The sequence below is a fragment of the Galeopterus variegatus genome, unplaced genomic scaffold (genome assembly GCF_000696425.1).
Source record: "Galeopterus variegatus unplaced genomic scaffold, G_variegatus-3.0.2 Scaffold787, whole genome shotgun sequence".
In the NCBI taxonomy this organism is placed as follows: Eukaryota; Metazoa; Chordata; class Mammalia; order Dermoptera; family Cynocephalidae; genus Galeopterus; species Galeopterus variegatus.
The window spans coordinates 484,698-505,446 of record NW_007726898.1 but is presented as its reverse complement, the minus strand read 5'-3'; positions in this window follow the sequence as shown (position 1 = coordinate 505,446).

The following is a 20,749-nucleotide window of genomic DNA, read 5'->3' as shown; positions in this document are numbered from 1 at the left end:
TGTCCTTTTTTTTTTTTTTTTTTTTTTTTTTTTTTTGTCTTTTTTCCGTGTCCGGCAACGGATCGCAACCCTCAGTGTTGCCCCCGTACCGGACCGGGGACCGGCAACGGGACTGCAAGCCTCGGTGTTGCTCCCGTGCCTCGCTCAGCCAGTGAGCGGGAGCCGGTCTGTATGTGGGATCCGAACCCTCGGACAGGAGCGCCGCCGCACTTCCCAAGCGGCGCACCACCCAGTGCGCCACCGGGCCGGCCCGGTATTAGTCCATTTCTGTTGCTTATAACAAAATACACGGAACTGGGTGATTTATAAAGAAAACGTATTTTACTGCTTAAAGTTTCTGAGGCTGGGAAATCCAAAGTCCATCTGGTAGTGGTGACAGCGATCCAGGGGTCTCACATTGCAAGATGGTGGAAGCAGAGAGAGCAGAGCGAGACAGTTCCTCAGGCACTGTCCTTTCAATGCCCTCAGAACCACACCCATGACCACTATTTTTAATTCATTCGCTATGGCATGGTTCCCCGATCTACTCATCTCTCTGAGGCCCCACCTTTCAATTACCATAGTAACTGAAATTTCTCACCCTCAACATTTGCACTGAGGATTAAGCTTTGATGAGGTTGGGGGCCGTCCAGTCCACAGCATACTCAAAGCATTCTTCTTCGTCATGTCGCAGGATAGCTCTTTCTTACACTGGAGCCACCGGGTACAGTACACTTAATGTTATCTCCGCCCACCCTCAGATATAGGTAGTCCTATGTGTCAATGGAGTTTCTTTAGAATTGGTTGGGCTCAGTGATAAAACTGACATTTTGTCAGTCAAAAAACGGTTAAATATCAACAATGCCAGGTAGTCCAACATAATAAATTTGAGAATACAAAAAGGTAACAGATCAGAGGGCTTGTGTATTATTAGCAGAATGATACTTTTGAAACTTGATTACCATTTCTACACTTTTCCACTAAATTATATCCTAAATAAGGAATAAAATCAGAGAATTGTGTGTGATTAAAATATGTTGTTTTCTATTAATGACAAATGAAAATGTTCATATATTGGAAGATTATAAGCAGACCTCAAAATATTATTACAAAGCTGACAAAAGGAAAAGAAAGGAAGAGAAGGAAGGAGAGAGGGAAGGAAGGGCAGAAGAAAAAAATAATTATAGTTTTATAAACAATTGAATAAAATGTGAATACAAAACGTTTCTAATATATGTGAATCAAGTTGAAAAGTAAAAAAAATATAGACTATATAAAAATATTTTTAAATTGCCAGGAGTAAATTTTTATGGAGTGTGCTACAAATATTAACCATCACACATACTATTCTTGAAGTGGATCCTAGACTTACATTGTTCCTCTCCAATAAAATTGGCTCACCACTTACATAAATTATGAACGCCTAGCAACAACCCCCAGAATTTTGGCAATATGACACCTAAGTAACTAAATGGAAATTATAGTTCTAGGCTAATGTCAGCAGTTTGTCATGGAGCTTACACTTGTCTTCCTGTTCAAGTTTGACATCAAGTAACAACCAGTATTTGTGGCCTCCTCAAATGTAAGACCTGGACTAGGCAGCCTTTCGACACTCCCCAATTCCTATTCCTTGCAGGTTATATTAACTCTCTAAGGATGAAGAAAATTGTTTCTTCTTCTCCTCCAAACCTTAAATATGCCTATTAAAAATCCTTTTCAATCATAAAGTCATTTTAGTTTAATCACAGCTAGATTCAGCTGCTTCAGTAACTATTCTCAACTCTGTCTTTGAACCAACCACCATCCTGCATTTGCACTTTGGAAATCATCACTGTGTGTTCTTATGTACATGTTTTAAGTTTCTGTTTATTTGTAGGATTTTTACTCTATTTAAAATTATATATTATGTTTTCTACATTCCTTTTAAACTCTCACAGCATCCTCTAAAGAATATTTAAAATTATGTAACTGAATGAATCTTTGCTAACTAAAGATAAAAGATTTTTTCATCTTTAAAACAATATGTGGTAGAATATCATTTTAAAACAACACATGAACTCTAGAATAATCTTAAAACTATCCTAATATAGTATTTAATTATTGCTTTTTAAAGTCATGGCTGATTCAAGTTGTGAAATAAACTTCCTCACAATTCCAGTGGTACATTTGTACTTATTGAATCATTACACTCATGTAAACTGGATGGGCATTTTTGTCTCCTCCCAAATGAAAACGAGAAATTGGTACCTAATTCCTTCAATAGAAAATGGATTTGAATTTTCCCAATTGCTTATCATCTTGGAGATGCCTCAACTACTTCTTTAACCACACAAAAATTGAGAAAAATAACCCCTGAAACATGAATCGTCTTACTAAGTTGTGTTTGATTATGTCTCAGTACAAAGCTACCCAAAGATAATCTTCATTTAAACGTCATCTGCAGCCCATCTGGAACTCTGACATATGGAACATCCAAGACCTCAGTGGAATGTCTCTCTGGATCCCTATGGTAACTAGGACCATATGCAATCCTCCACTGACAAGCTAAGAAATACGAAAAGAAAGAGAACTTTTTTATGCATTTTCATCTACAAACAAAACATTGTAAAAAACAAAGACATTGAAAGAGCTGTTATAGCATTCAGATTTAAGCAACTAAAAAAAATCCTAACCACTAAGCATACAATGTTATTTGCTACAGCCTATGACTAATCACCACAGAATAATCTCTCTGGTGCCAGCAGGGATGGGGCAAAATCCTTAATTACTGAAGATATATGTTGTAAGCTTATCAGCACTTTAAACCACTAAATTTGATTAACATTAGCAATGTTAGCATATGAAAGATTGCTTTGGGAAATGGAAAGAAGCTTATCTTTTGCTCATTTGGAGGTTGATTGTAGATTGTGAAATAAGGTTGAAGGAAGCAAAGCATAAAATGTAAGATGTGAGAACTAGACTGGTGGTGTCTAGAGTTTGCAGGAAGGATATGCAAAACAGTCTCTTGGCATCCAGAAAGATTTAATTTTTATCTCATCGATTATAATTTCTATTTTTGTGGTTTATATTATACATAATAGTAAAGTGATATAAGTATAATATAAAGAAATATTTATCGATTTGATATGCATGCACCAAAATTCTCCCTATACTTGCCTTCCAGTAAGAAAATTTGGATTAGACTATTAAAATAACTATTATGGCTAGATGCTGGGCAATATTCCAAGTGTTTTACCTGTAATAATTCACTTTTCCATCACTGCAACCCTATCATATATATTATTAAACCTATTTATGGATTAGGAAACTGAGTCACAGAGATGGTAAGTAATTTACCCAAGGATCCAAAGCTGGTGCAGGAGAATTGATTTGAAGCCACATAGTCTGGTCATCATGCTTATATTAGAATGATTTCACGTATACAAGCAATGGTAATGTTACATTTGATGAGCAGTTTAATTTTAACTCATTTCAGAGTCAATGCAAAAAAAACTCATTGCATAGTATCTGGCCCAGCATGGACTCTCCAGTCAAATGTCTCTCTTTAATGTATGGAATGTGGATTCCTTTTAAAAGCAGTACTGTTGGCCAAGCACAAACATGGATGTGTGGATCATCTTAAAGAACTTCCAAAGCAGCAGAATGAATGTGTTCTACCCTTCTAAGCTCATCTGAGGTGGTCAAAACCAGAGGCTATAGACAAGGTACCTGAAAGAGAAAGGAGACACAGGAGAGCAAGGGCGAGTGCCATTTCCAAGGGGTCACCACATAACGGAAAAGGGAAGGGCTTTCTGGTATTCGTTCTGCCCATTACTACCTCTGTGATTTTTGAGCAAGTCATTTCACTTCTCTAGGCCTCAATTTTTTTATTTCTAAAATTATAAGAACTGGAATAAATGATATCTAAAATGAATCTGTGAGTCTCTAGCATCCTACAAAAGCTGAGAGCCAACAGGAAATCTTAACACAGTGACAGTGATTCTGCAGGAGCTGAAATAACAGAGCTTGGCTGACATCACGTGGACCAGCACTGTTACTCAGGTAAGTTAGAGACAAAGCTAGAGACCATCTAGAAGAGAGACTTAACATGCTAATTAGGCTGCCTCTATAAAAAGCTTCTGGCAAGAATTATATTGTAATTAATTTGTGGCTTAATTTTCTAATGACAGCCACGCACCGCATAATAACATTTCAATCAGTGATGGACTGCATATACGAGAGTGGTCCCATAAGATTATAAGGAAGCTGAAAATTCCTGTCACCCATTGATGTAATAGCTGTCATAATGTCATAGCACAACACATCACTCACATAGAAGCAATACACTAGCCTAGGTGTGTAGTAAGCTATGCCATCTAGGTTTCTGTAATTCCACTCTGTGATGTTCACACAACGATGAAATCGCCTAAGGACACATTTTTCAGAACGTGTCCCCATCGCTAAGCAACGCATGCCTGTATACGTCACACACTAATATTCTAAGTTGTTAATTAAAAATAACTTAATGCACTTTAGAGTGCAAGCAGGGCTTCTCAGAGTTGTAGAGGAGTTCAGACAGCTTTTACTTTTTGACATTTCTTACCTTTAAAAATAAAAAAAGGTTAAAAAATTGTGATATATTTCAAGTGTTTATGGTAGACAAAATAACATCACTAACACAGAAAAACACAATGCAATATAATTGTATTATTCACACACTAATTATGTTCAAAAGAAGAGGTCAGCTTAGGCAATGTTGTCTAGTAAAAGGACATAAGTATAAACTGACACACACTTTCATTTATTTTCATTTAAATTATGTGCATTTAAATGCAGATTTTATTTAAAGATAATGGCAAAACTCTAAATGTAAAATTTTTTTTTAATAAATAATTTAATAAATAAAAGTCTAAACATGAGGTCCTCCTTGCATGTCCTCTAAGTGCTTCTGCAGATAGAACCAGTTTAACCCCAATCTCCCACATGGCCATCACTCAGAAGTGAACTCTTCGAATGGAGTGAACAGTACACACTTATTTGATTGAAATCTACTGGAAGGGATGATGTTTCTCCTAGAACATTTTAAGGGTTTCTTTTACTAGTCAATTACATCATCCAAAATGACGTCAGTAGTGATCCCCGGAGAACGTACAAAACTTCATCTTTGAAGACTGAATTAATTGCAAAGTGCACTCTTACATAGTTGAACAAATTGCTCTTGTCGTGGTCACTTAACACATTAGTAAGTGTCTACCATCTTTGTTTTCCTATAGCTGATGATGAGCTATTTCTTCTGAAAGCAAGTAGTTTGTGATATTTGTTCCTAGTTGAAAAAAATTAAACTACATTGCAAGTATAGAGAACAACCCTGTGTTCTTATAAGTTTTAGCTGAAAAACAAGCACCCCATTTATCTAACAAATGCATCAAGTGATATGAACTTTGAAGGAAAAGAAGAGACTAATAGTTCTGTTTCAAAAATTTCACCTATCACAAGACTCTTGTCTACTCTCTCCAAAATGCAGTTTTACAGTAATGCTGATAGTATGGATGTGTTGCCCCCTCAAAGCTCATGTCAAAATCTGATCCATTTTGCCTTTAAGCAGGAGTAGGTGGAAGATTCTAAAAGTCTTTCCTGTTTGCCTTCGGGGTTTACTCCATTATATTTAATATTAAGCCTCTCTAGTTGTGATACACATTCCTTAAGATATCCATATATCCACTTGTTTGTTTTTTCATTTGAAAAGTATGGAAGGCCCACTCTTGGCTGGCACCTAACCCATGGACTGGCACTTACTAGGTACTCAGTAAGTGTCAACTGTTTACTGAGAAGTTGATGAAGAGAACTTGGCCACCAGTTTCCTGTCTTTACAAGCTGGCGTTTCTCTCCGTGGCACTGCTGAGCGGCTAGTACTCAGATGCCCACAGGTGTGTCAGATAATGAGGCTGACAAGAGATTGACAGGTGCTCTAAAGCAGGAATCACACAAGCAAACATGGAGCCCGGGCAGGTGGAGTAACCGTGGCAAGTGGCCCACCCTGGGACTGGTGAGAACTGAAGAGGCCATGTCTGCCTAAGAGAGGCAGGGACTGTGCATGGACTCTAGCAGAAGGTTGTCTTATGAAAACCTGTCTCCTCTCGTGTCCCACCTCCATCCCAAAGAGCAAAAGGAATTCATGATTTTTATGTAAAATGTTCCTATTTTGTCTCAGCTAAGTAACAAAAACAATGCCCCCAGCCTTGCCTCTTACAATAGTGATGATCACTGAGACTTTACTACAGGGTCACCTGAAGTTACGAATGTGCAGGCAGGGACACTGAAGGAATAGTGTACCAGTTACAGACTCTCAAAAACCAGTGACGATCAATGTGGCAGCAGGAAAACGTGTTTTTTATATGTAGGTTCCATCAGAGTTCATCAGTCGACTCCTCCTGGTGGGATTTTACTGATTTCTGAAATGTTTCAAAGCCAAGACACATCTACCCAAATGAGAATTGAACTGACAAGAACGACATCTGCACTTACCCTGGAGGATGAAGTTACAGGAGCTACTAATCTTGTGCTTCTGGACACTGGCAAACCGGTGGTGGAGACTGATGGAACACTCTCCCTCTGTCTCCTATTATTTCTCACTGAAGAATTTTATGGAAGTATGTTAGGTGCATAAAAAGAAACCAATAACAGGGGGGAATTTTTCACTTCTCCAAAACATCCATCCCTACATCTACTTTTGACACAAAGGCATGTTTTTTTCTAGTATGCTTTAAAAAATGCTTTTTGCTTTGCTATTGAGATGTTCTTGTAGCCCCAAAAAGCAAGTTTCAGGTGTGCTGTATTCACAACTTTTTCTCTATAGGTATGTGGTAAATTGTACTTATAGAAACAGAGGTGACAAAAAATACCCTAAAGAAGAGCCTATAGAACAATCTGAAAAGGTCTCCCCTCTTTTCTTATTTTTGTTAGGTTTTATACTTGCTCTTCATTCTGTCTAGGCTCATCTCAGCTTGTGAACTTTGCAGACTAGGAATGCTTTTGGAAAACCTACCCTGGAACATTTCCTTGAGTCGGGTGGGGTATACGAAGTTTGGCCAGCTCTCATCGGAGTGAGAACTGCCCAAGCAACCCCCAAGGAATGCCTCTCAGCATGCTCTGGAGTGAGCCCAGGAGAAAAACTATCCTACCTGCTAACCTTTGGGGCACAGTCTTATTCTCCCCAGTGGAACCTTTTCCACTGAAATTGTTCCTTGTGAGTTTTATGGAGGACCATGTTTTGGATATAAAAATCATTTACAGTGAGTAAGGGATTTTTCTGTCTCCCTACTAGGTACTCATAATCATTTTATCTTTTAAATTGAATCCTTTCTCCCATTGAAATGGAATATCATCAGCGGTCTTTGCATTGTCAGTTTATGTGGCTCATAAAGACATGGCAGTAAGAAAATTTATTTAAAAAATTGTCAGGTAACTTAAAGCTATTGAGTTTAAAGCATTAAAAAAAAATTCCTAAATTTTCTGCCTTTGTTGCATTGATCAGAATCATGGCAAAAATATTCATAATAAGCTACCTCCACATATGTTTTGAAGGCTAGTTTCAAATTAATATTTAAATGAATTCATTTACATAATTCTGTCATTATTAACTCCATGTAAACAATCTAGAGCATTAGTGTCCAACACTTTTTGCAATGATGGAAATGATTGATATTTTTTCTGTGCAATATGATAGCCACTAGCCTCAGGTGGCTTTGAGCACTCAAAACATGGCTAATATGACTGATGAACTAAATAGTTAATTTTAACTAATTTTATTTACTTTAAGTTTAAATTAAAATAGCCACATGTAGCTAGTGACTACCATATTGGGCACTGCAGGTCTAGAGACCTTCTACTCAAAACGTATAGGAAATATCTTTACCTGAAAAGTTGTTAGGAATACAACTTTCAGGTCCCACCTCAGGACTACTGAATTAGAATCTGTATTTTAATAAGATCCTCTAGTAATTCATGTGTACATTAAATCTGAGAAGCACTGATCCAAAAGAGTAGTTCTCAACACTGGCTACCTTGGTGATATTCAGGTACCCTTTTAGGGGCTTAATGAGTTCAAAATACTTTCTAAAAGTATTAAAAGCCATTGCCTTGTCCAGTTTTGGCATTTGTATTAATGCTTCAAAAGCAACAGCAGATAAAACTTTCAGTGCCTTAGCATGAATCAAGGCACTGGCACCAAACTATAGGACTATTTATTAATTTCTACATTGCCACACAATTGCAGGAAAAAAGGAGGAGGGAGTTTACAGTTAAGAATGTCTTAATGTCTTGATGATGCAGTAAAAAGCACTGATTTTCTTAAGTCTTGGCCATTGTATACATGTGCTTTTAACATTTTGGGCAAAAAATTTAATAAGTATGTATAAAGCATTAGTGCTGCAAATGGAAGTATAATGGTTGACTCAAGAAAAAACACTTACGAGATTGTTTGAGTTATAAGCTAAACTAGCCTCTTTTTCACAGAGTACCATTTACTTGAAAGAACCACTGATAGACAAATTATGGCTATTCATACTTTGATATTTGGCAAACATTTTACTCAAAATGAATGAAACAAGTCTGTCATTTCAAGGAAAATAATTAATAGTACCTATTTCCAATGACAACATTTAACCTTTCGAGTGCAAATTAGAATTATAGAAAACTAGTATTTGCCCTTAGGATCTTAACATCTTCCTACTACTGAAAGAAGTTTCTGTGAAACTGGTGGTGATATTAAAAACTGCATTTGAGAGACTTACATAACTCGGGAAACCAATAGTTTTTGGAAGACCAATGTATGAACAAAAGACACATTCAAAAAGCAAGATAGAACAATGAATTTTAATGTAACAGAGTATGTGTCTATTGATATGTTTTCAGATTTCTACATTGCACAAAAATTTTAAGAAACTACCATTTGTCAAGTCGTTGATGTGGTATCAAAGAATATCCCCTCTTTTCCAGCTACATATCTGTATGAGTTCAAATTTTTTTATATCATTCGAACCAAACAACATATCAAAATGCAGAAGCAGCTGTCTTCTACCTAGCTGAACATTAAAGAAATGTGCAAAAAAAAGAAAACCAATATTATTCTTTCACTCATTTTTTTGTTTTGAAAATCATAGTAACTTTTCATTAAATATATCATGTATGTAAATATGTAATGCATTTCTTATTGTTATTTTTAAGGGAAATCATAACTTTTTTAATTTCTCAATTTTAATTTTTAGTATGATAAATATTGATAGATATTACTCTCATAAACAGAAGCTCTCAGGGGTTCTCAATAACTTTTGAGAGTGTAAAGGGTTCTGAGACCAACAATTTTGGGTGCTGCTGGTTTGTAGAATGTCTTGTAAGATTGAAGAGGGTCAAAACTGAAAATTACCACTCTCTTCACCCAAAACCTGGGTACTAGCTTCTCCCAAGGACTCAAAAGAAAGGAAAGCACTTGGCATCACAAAAGAGAAAATGTGGAGATCCTAGGGGATAATTCTGGGACAGAGGGAGCAAAGACAAATAGAAGCGAGTAGAAGTGCTTATGGAGCCAAGAGACACTGAAAGGGAGGCTGTAGTTTGCTTGTAACCTCTTTCTGTACACCCCAGATTGTGAGAGAATTCTTCTTAAACTCAGAAAACTCTTGGTACTAATGGGTTTCTAGTGGAAACCGATAATCCAGAATGAAGCAAAAGCAAAAGTGTGTTGGTGCAGAGTGGTATGAGCAGCCGCCATTGACATCTGAGGTTCGTGTGAAAATCCGTTTATAAAGAATACTGGGAGTACAACTAATTTTGTGTAGTTACCAATGGAACATGCCTCCCAAATCACACGCTCTCATACTCCATCATATATATTTATTTTCAAGGTTGTGTTTAGTTATGCAGGGGATAAATTAGGCTACAGTGATTTGCCACTGTAGTTTTAATTGTCAGTAATAATGTGTGGTGAAAGTTGGCTGAATGTGGCTCCCGCAGAGAAGCCTTGCTAGGCAATCTTATCCCTATCCCAGGGGGACTCACAGACCCTCCTGTCACCAGCTATTACACCTTCTCCACCCTGTGTGGTCCCTATCCCCCAGTTGGGCTATTTAAAAATCATTAACAGGTGGACAAATTAATTGACTACAATGTGTAGGAATCTCAGAATGCAAACATTGCAAAATAGGTAATCTGCGGGTACACAATCTCACAACACTCAAGTGTTTTAGAGCAGATTAAAATCTCTGAGGTTTGTCATTCTCTTGCTCTAAAAACTTCTTGCCCTTCGCTCCTGCCCCTTCCCCTTTCAGTACCCTTGGTCTTGACATTTTGGTTGAATAGGTTAAGCAGCAAAAAATGGCAGGCTTTAAAAAGCATAAAGAGACCACTCAGAGAGTGCAGGTACCAGCAGACGCTGTAAAGGAACGACATTAACAAGGGTTTGAACCTTCGAAGCGAAAGCAAAGTTAACTTCCAAGAAATTTAGGAAAGCATTCGTATATTACTTCATAAATCCACGTTTCCACACGGAAGAAAGAAGTTCTAAATCTAAACTCAGGTATCAGGCATTTGTCTCCTTGAGTCGCGTGTTTAAACTTATCTAGCATAAAAAATGACAGGCTTCATGGACCCTACAGCCCAGAACTTCTAATCTTGTCAGAAAATAAATATATATAGAGAGAAGTAAACACTTCAGTGTATTGCCCAGGTGTAACAAGATACCCTAGGGGGGCAGCAAGTGCATCAGGGGAAGAAAAATGGCCCCACATCAACCACTCTTCGCTGATCCCTTCCCATATCCCCCCATCCTTGCTGCTGGTCCAGCTCTGATGTGTACCCCAATTCTGACAAGGATTCTTGAGAAAATATCTGAATCCACTGGTGCACTATAGAAATGGAGAGGACAAGAGAGGGGAGCCTCTGCTCACTGTGATGCTACATCAGAAGCCAGAACAAGGGCTGGGGGGTTACCTCAGCTGGTTAGAGCACAGCCTTGTCATACCAAGGTCACACATTCAGATCCCCGAATGCCCAGCTGCCAAATAAATAACCAAATAAATAAAAGCCAGGACAATCTGAGAAGGTGAACTTTCGGGCAATTGGTTGTACAACTAGGAAATGTGTTTTTTACACCATGATTTGATTGTTTTTGGTCTGTTGAGTCAACTGTTTGCAAGCACTTGAGTTTCACACCTTCTCATAAAGCAAAGAGCAAGTGTTTTCTCACCTCTCATATACGTAGGATTTCTAACCACTATCTTTTAAAAAGAAAGTATATTTCTAGTTTGAAGAAACTAAATGCTTTAAATTTTCCTCATCACTTAAGAAGAGTGACAGTGTTAGAATCTACATTGCTAGTTCATTTTAAAATTTTAGAAAAAGAGTCACTATTCCTCACATCTTTTCCATAAGAGTTTATTTTTGCACTAATAATTAAGTGCACCACAGGGTTGGGGGAGAGCAGGTGGCGTACTCACCCCCCCATACAATGTGATAACCCTGTACTCTTCCCATCATCCCAAAAAAATCATCCCATTTCCCAGAGACAATTAGAAAGTCAAAGACAAACGGTAGATTGGGAAAACGAGTCGTATATGATGTGAAAAGGGATTAATTTCCCTACATGATGAAAATTTACAAAATTATGTTTAAAAGGCAAATAAAAGAAAAAAATTAGTAAAGCATATGAATGCACCAATGAATATATACAGAAGGCCAATAAACAAATGAAATTATGCTCCAGCCTACTGGAACAAAAAAAATCAAACTAAAATAGTGTGATGCAATTTTCCACCCATCAGACTGGCAACAATAAAAAGAGCAATGCTATCCTATTCTACTGAGAGCATACACACTATCAAAATCTGCTGCAGCATTTCTGCAAAGATATCTGGCAGAATCTGATAATAATTCAAATATACACACACATGACTCATTTGACCCAGTTTTTGGCACCCACCATAACTAGCCATAGAAAAACTCTGTAAGGATTGCTAATATGCATATTTATTATAGCATTTTGTATAATTAAAAAAAAACACTTGAGAGAAACCTGAAAGTCCATTAATAGTGTAATGGTTGATTAAATTACAGCACATTATACTATGGAATAGTGTGAAGGTATTAAAAAGATTGGATTAAGTTTTATGTTTCTAAAACTGGAGTGTTATTCATGATGTATTATTAAATGAAAGTGCAAATTGCAAAGTAAACAAGGAAACAGCTGTCTGTGTATATATAGCTTTATTGGAGAAAGACAAAAGAATTCACACCAATCTATGAATATTGGTTACTCCACCACAGGGGGATTGTGGAGGTGAGATGAGTTATATTATTTAATTTCCTGTATTCATTTTTTTTAACGTGTAATGATTTTGAGCTTCCTGTTTATTCAGCTGTGTCCCCTTCTATACTAAAAGGTCCATGCTTCTTCTTCTCTGTAGACCCACACATGGTACAGTACACACTAAGAAATGCAAGTGAAGAGACCTTTGTATCACTCAGACCCTTCTGAGAGAAAGAAAAGGAAAAGTTGTAAGAAGAGAAGCAATGACATTCCAATTGTAGCATATGATTCAGAGCATCAAAGTGGCAATCAGAATATTCAGTTTTCTCCAAAATTCAATAGAAGTCGATTGCAACATCAACATTCCAAAAATAATTAGCAGATTTGTACTGGTGACTATGAGTTTTCTGACTTTGGAGTAGACCATTACAGCCTCAAAAACCCTAAAGGCATGTCTTTTATGTCCACCACTTTCAACTTCTTTTTGCTGCCAAACCTCTTTAGCCTCATCTCAATACAGTGACCCACTGTACTCTATCCTTCAACAAATAAGCTCCTTTCAGCTCTTGGAACATGCCTTCCTTGGACCCAGTTCTGGATTTTCATGCATATGTTCCTTGTATTTGAAACTCTCCTCTTCTCCCTTCCCCACATCACTCATTCAGGTCTCAAAATAGAAATTCACCTTCTCTAGAAAGCCCTTCGTGTCAGAATACCAAATTGTGAGCCTCTGCACTACATTCTCCAAACACTCTACTCTGACCTTCTCACTTCATAGTATTTGCCATGCAATCTCTTGTAATTTCTGGTTAGTTGCTCATCTACCAAACTTTAGCTCACTGAGGGCAAGAACCAAGTCTGTGTCGTTCTCTGTTGTAGCCCCAGCGTCTGGAAAGTATGAGGCACAGTGTAGTAATAATAATATTTATTGAGTCCTTACCTTATATCAGTCTCTGGGCTAAAGACTTCATATGCATTACCTTATTTAACCTGCTGATAACTCTTAACCCAACACTATTCCATATCTTTGTAGACGCATATTATTTAAATATTTATTGGATGTTATTGCCTACTCTGGTCCACTCTTTTTCTCTGAAATATCCTATGCTCTGATCCCATCAAAACAGTCTTTGTCCTGGGATATAGTTCCTCATGCTAACGTAGCAAATCAAAAAGCAAATTCATATGGGACATGCATTTTTTGGAGCATACAAACAGAAAAAATGCCTTAAACCCAAATGGTAGAAATTTGCCCATCTCAGCTGGACTATGAGGAAGACATTCTTAGGAAAGACATTTTTTAACAATTGTTTCATAGATCCAATCTTTGGAAGACCATCTACTTTGCCTATTTGGAAGGACTGCCCTTGGTTTGGGACACTTTTATCAGTGCCCAGCCCTGCTGCAGGACTTGGAGGTACCACTGCATACTTGAATATCTTCTAACAAAAGCAAATAAGAAAGTGACTACATTCAAACATGCTTTGGTTGTATTGATTCCAATTAGCAGCTTACCTTAAAAAACAACAATGACAAAAAACCCAGTGGAAACTATTAGTAGCTGAGAAGGTTCGGAGACTGTGGTAAAATACTAAACCACCCACAGCCCAGTAAGATTGGGTTGAATGTGAAACTGGCTGCTCAGGTACTGGAGATGGAGAATTTTTTACCTTGACACTCAAATCACCTCCTCCCCAGGGCTCCTCTTGATGTCAGACCACCAGAAATGTCAAGACCCACATGGGCACATGTCAGAAAGTTTGTGAGAAAGTTTGATGGTATTGGCTTTCACCTTGACAGGAATGGCAGCCAAGCCCTACAGGCAGAGATGCTTGGCTTCCCTACTGAGTAGTCCAGGCTAATGAACCAACAAAGTAACTGGGAAGTCAATTGCAAACATGTAGCCAAAAATTCTTCCTGTGACAGCTTAAAAAAAGGAGAACTTCAAACTGCCAGTCCAGAGGTCTTGGGAGTTAGTGACATAGACCAGGAGGGTAGAAAAATGAAAGTGGAAAAGAAATAGATGCTGGCCTGAGTGTGTAATAGCTAAGGTCGACCTGGTTCAAAGTAGGATGGGAAAACGTGATGCCTCTGTTCTGCCATCTAGTGTTGAGAGGTCCCTCTAGCCTGTCATTCAGATCCCACTCCACACCCGACTTCTGTTCATCTCACAGAGGGTTTTCCCACTCATTATCTCATTTACTTCTTAAGAGAAAGCTTGAGGTAGATAACTTTCTCTCTGTTTTACAGATAAGGAAATTGAAGCCCAGAAAATTAAATGGTTTTCACATGGTTACATGGCTCTGAAAAGAAAAAAACTAGTACATATCTGTGGGGGCTCAGGAGTGGCGGGCCCCGAACCTCCCAGTAGCCCCTTTTATCCTACCACCATGGGATGAGCAAGAGAGGGAACCGGTAGGATGACTCCTGCCACCCTAGTGGCCAGGAGAGCCTGGGAGGAAGGTGAGGATGCCGCCTGCCTATTCAGCCCACAGAGAGACACTCAGACGCGGCAGGGGTTCCGTCAAGCAGTTCCGTTTATTTTCACACAAGCGCCTGCTTTTATAAGCATGTGGCAAGGGGGTTTCCTAACTTCAACCTATCATCTTAAAGGTCATGTGAACATGCATCTTGCTCTAATGCTTTGCTATTGCAATCACGCGGTGAGCATGAGCGTGGAAATATCTTTTATCCAATAATTTTAAACTATGTCTTTCCTTGGCCACTCCCTGGCGGCTTCCGTCAGATGCCATCTTTATCTCTCCTGTCCAGGAGAATGTTTTCAACAGGTTACATACGCGTATGTGGGTGGGGTCGCGGCTAGTTTTCTGCCCTGGGAGGAAGTGTGTGGCCTCAACGCCCCAACACATATCCTGTATGCCATACAGTGGTGTATGCACAGTGTATTGAGAAATTTGGGTGGTGACTAGCTCTCCCACCCACCCCAGGACAGATTAAGTAAATATATAAAAATTTGCACATGGCAACTGAAGAATGCACCTCCACCCCCGTATTCTTCATGCACACAATAATCTTGCCAGGAAATTTAAATAATAATAATTAATACAAATAAAACAGAGTAAAATGACAGCCAAAAGAAAAAAATGCAAATGAACAGAAAAAAAAAACAAAAATGGTGCAGAAATCACCTTACTGACATTATGATAGCCTGAAGCAAGGAAAACACAAAGTTTCAGCGTTGGGAATAAACTTAGGTAACCACTAACTCAACTACTTTCACTTTATATTGAAGGAAATAAAGACAAGAAATTCAAGTGGCTCTTCTTGTTCCAAAGTGAGTTATTGTGAGAACCGAAGTCTGTCTCCCATGCTTGTTTTTGTCTGAGCTTCTTGGCAATGGGAATCAATTATTTGTATGTACATATTTCTAGAGTGAGGGAGAAAGGGAGAGAAAGAGAAAACAAGAAGGGAGAGAGGGAGGAACTAAAACCAATTTCTTCCAACTTGTACTCTGGGTCACATTCTTTATCAAAATAGAAGTACAATAATCAGAGTGAACTGAAACAACTTTGGAAAATATGGAATTTTAATACTAAGATGTATAAACCAAGCTGTGGCCAAGCCTCCTTCTTTTTAACTCTTACATTTTGGAATGTGTAGAACCATTTTATTTATTACAATGTAATTACAATGGAAAAAACCTTTTGGAAACAATCCATTTACTCAACAATAAAGAATTAGTTATATGGGGGCTGGCCCGGTGGCGCACTGTAGCAGTGCGCCACTTGGGAGCGCGGCGGCGCTCCTGCCGAGGGTTCGGATCCCACATACAGACCGGTTCCCGCTCAGTGGCTGAGCGAGGTGTGGGCGCAGCACCGAGGGTTGCGATCCCGTTGCCGGTCCCGGTCTGGTACGGGTGCAACACTGAGGGTTGCGATCCGTTGCCGGACACAAAAAAAGACAAAAAGGAAAAAAAAAAAAAAAAGAATTAGTTATATGAATTATTATATATCTCTTCAATGAAAAAATATATTATTTAAATCATGCTCTATAAGAATAGAGATACGGGAAATTGTTTACAATACAGCATTAATAAAAAATGGAATATAAAAATATACTACATATAGAATGTTCCCAATATTCTATCTTAGAAGTAGATATGAATAAAATAAGCCAAAATATTGAGTTATTACCACTGAGAGTATATAAGTATTTTTAATTTTTTTCATTGTACTACACTGTATTTTCATTGTACTACACTGTTTTCGAGATTTTTCTGAAATGTACATTTATAGATTCTATTTATAGTTTTACGAAAGAATAAATGTAAGTTTAAACTACTCCATGATAATATCCAGTGTTGTCAAGAACATGTAGAAATAATGGACAAATGTTCTGTTATGAACACATACTGTAGTCCATTTTAGGAGTGCAATTTCATAGTATGACCCAAAATTTAGTCCTCCTGGAAAGTTACCTTAAAATTTGAAAGAGGTGTGCGAGAATTCAGATCATTTGGATCTTAGATAATAATAAGATGCATAGATACCATATTTTGTAACGACCTCAGCAGAGTCTTGTCAGTAATCCATAAGCAAACATTTTAATATTTCTGCAGCAAACATGTGAAGTGCCAAACTAAGTGGGATAAAGACTATAAATAGCTTTTTATGAGTTCTAGGCAGGCTTTTGCCACAAAAATGAACTTGCACCAAACATTATGAAATATGTTTGGTTTACATAGTTTTTTGGATTTCAGAATTATAAACAAGAGAATGTGGACAGCGCAGGTGAGCCTGCCAGCACCAGCCAGCCAGCAGAACTGCACAGCTCCACATGGCCCCTCATCCCACCTCAGACCCAGGGGGGAGCACCAGCCTACAGATCTGACCCACCAAGTTTGGCCCAGCAGGACTCCACATGTTAGGGGCTCATTTTATGACCACAGAGTCTAGAATGGGAACCAAGTTGGTTTAGCATAACCAGCACCACATCTACTGTCAAGTAAGACAGTTCACCCTCCACGGTACCAACCAAGGCCACTCTATAGCCAACCTCAGTGTAATAGAAGAAGCAAACCCCCTACCAAATAACTAAGCATCAGTTAAAAAACACTAGAAGTACAAACAATAAAGAAGAAATGACATCACTGAAAGGATACAGTAATGTCGCAAAGTCAGACTCCATGGAACAGGGAATCCTTGAAATGTCTGAAAAAGAATTTCGAGTAATGATCTTAAGAAAACTTGAAGAAATAAAGGAAGACTCAATTAGAGAATACAATGAAACAAGAAAAAACATACAGAATATGAAGGAGGAAATCTACAAAGAGATTAAGTGTAGCAAAACTTGTAGAAATGAAAGATTCACTCAATGAAATAAAAAACACGACTGAGAGCTTGAGCAGCAGCATAAAGCGAGCAGAAGAAAGAATTCCAGAGCTTGAAGATGGTCTTTTTGAAATAACTCAGGTAGACAAAAAAAGGAAAAAAGAAATAAAAATGAGGAAAACCTAAGAGAGACAGAAGACAATCTCAAGTGCTCTAACATCCAAATTGTGGGTATTCCTGAAGGGCAGGAGAAGGGAAAAGGTATCAAAAACCTACTCAAGGAAATAGTAACAGAACACTTCCCAGGTGTAGGGCGAGATACAGACCTTCAGATCCAGGAAGCTCAAAGGTTCCCAAACAGATTCAACCCAAAAAGATCCTCCCCAAGATGTATTATAGTTAAATTTGCAAAGCTCCAAGACAAAGGGAGAATTATATAAGCAGCAAGAGAAAAGTGTCAGGTCACTTATAGTGTAACTTCCATCAAACTAACAGCAGACTTCTCAACTGAAGTCTGAAACCCTACAGGCCAGAAGAAAGTGGAAAAATATATTCAAAATACTAAAAAAAAAAACCCTGCCAGCCAAGAATTCTTTACCCAGCAAGGCTCTCCTTCAGAAATCAGGGAGAAATAGTGTATTTCTCAGACAAACAAAAGTTGTGAGAGTTCACCACCACACGAACAGCCCTGCAAGAAATTTTCAAGGGAATCATTCGTCTGGATTCTGAATAATGGTGACCATCACCACTAATACACAAGAAAGAGCAAAACCCACAGTTAAAACAAAAATGCCAGCAAGAAGGAGAAAGAAGCTAAACCATTCCACCTTAAATCCCCAACTCACATTAGAGAAGAGAAATGAAAGGGGAAATAATGATCAAAAGATATTTAAGCACCTAATTAGCAATTAAATGACAGGAATTAAACAACACTTCTCAATAACTACTCTAAATGTGAATGGACTAAACTCCCCATTCAAAAGACACAGTCTAACTGACTCGATTAAAAAGACAGATCCAAGTATATGCTGTCTTCAAGAGGCCCACCTCACTTGTAAAGACACTCACAGACTAAAAGTGAAGGGCTGGAAAAAGTTATACCATGCAAATGGAAACCAAAAATGAGCAGGAGTCACTATTCTTATATCAGGCAAAACAGACTTTAAACCAAAAAACATTAAAAGGATGAAGAAGGCTATAATATAATGATAAAGGGAGCTATCCAGCTAGAAGACATAACAATCATAAACATGTATGCACCCAATACCAAAGCACCCAGATATATCAAGCAAACACTCTTAGACCTAAAGAAGGAGTTAGGTCCTAATACATTAATAGTGGGTGATCTGAACACCCCTCTCTCAGTATGGGACAGGACTTCCAGGCAACAAGTCAACAAGGAAACACAGGATTTAATCTATACCCTAAACCAACTGGACTTGGCAGATATATACAGAACATTTCAGACAATGGCTAAAGAATACACTTTCTTCTCATCAGCTCATGGTACATTTTCCAGGATAGACCACATATTAGGTCACAAATCTAGTCTCAGCAAGCTTTAAAAAATTGAAATCATTCCAACAATCTTTTCAGACCACAATGAGCTAAAACTGGAGATAAACAATAAGCAAATCACTGGAAGATATACAAATACATGGAAAATAAATAAAAGGCTGAATGACCTATGGGTCCAAGTAGAAGTTAAACAGGAAATCAAAAAATTTCTAGAAACTAATGAAAATAAAGATACGTCATACCAAAACTTGTGGGATACTGCAAAAGCAGTACTAAGATGGAAATTTATTGCAGTAAATGCTTATATCAAAAAAATGGAAAGACTCCAAATAAAGGACCTAATGCTACACCTCAAGGAACTTGAAAACAACAACAATCCAAACCTAAAGGCAGTAGATGGAAAGAAATAATTAAGATCAGAGCAGAACTAAATGAAATACAGACCCCAAAAAACAATAGAAAAGATTAACAAAACTAAAAGTTGGTTTTTTGAGAAGATAAACAAAGTAGACACACCATTAGCAAGATTAACAAAAAAAAAGGAGGGAGAAGACCCAAATAACAAAAATCAGAAATGAAAAGGGAGACATTACAACTGATACCACAGAAATACAAAGAATCATTAGAGCCTATTATAAACAACTGTATGACAACAAATTTGAAAATCTGGAAGATATGGATAATTTCTAGATAAATATAAATTACCAAGACTGAACCAAGAAGAGATAGAAAACCTGAACAGACCAACAACAAGGAAGGAGATTGAAGCAGTAATTAGCAATCTTCCAACAAAAGAAAGCCTGTGTCTGGATGGCTTTACAGCTGAATTCTATCAAACTTTTAAAGAGGAGTTAATACCAATTCTTCTCAAACTATTCCAAAAAATTGAAACAGATTCTACTCTCCCAAACTCATTCTATGAGGCCAACATAACGATGATACCAAAACCAGATAAAGACAAAACAAAAAAAAGGAAATTACAGGCCAATACCCTTGATGAACCTAGATGCTAAAATCCTCAACAAAATATTAGAATACAGCAACATATTTAAAAAATTATACACTATGATCAAGTGGGATTCATCCCAGGGATGCAAGGATGGTTCAATATACAAAAGTCAATAAATGTGATACATTACATCAACAAGCTCAAGGACAAAGACCATTTGATTATCTCAATAGATGCTAAAAAAGCATTTGACAAAATTCAACATTCCTTCTTGATAAAGACTCTCAACAAATTAGGTATAGAAGGAAAATATCTTAACACAATAAAAGCCACTTATGACAAGCCCACTGCCGGTATAACTCTGAATGGGGGAAAAATTGAAGGCATTCCCCTTAAGGACAGGAACAAGACAAGGATGTCCACTCTCACCACTTCTATTCAACATAGTGCTGGAGGTACTAGCTAGAGCAATCAGGCAAGAGAAAGAAATAAAGGGAATCCAGATTGGAGAAGATGAAGTCAAACTTTCCATATTTGCAAATGACATGATACTATATATAGAAAAACCTAAAGACTCTATCAAAATTTCCTAGAGCTGGTTAATGACTTCAGTAACATTGCAGGATACACAATAAATGCCCAGAAATCAGTAGCATTTATATACTCAATTAATGAATTTACAGAAAGAGAAATAAAGAAAGTAAGCCCATTTACAATTGTCACCAAAAAAAT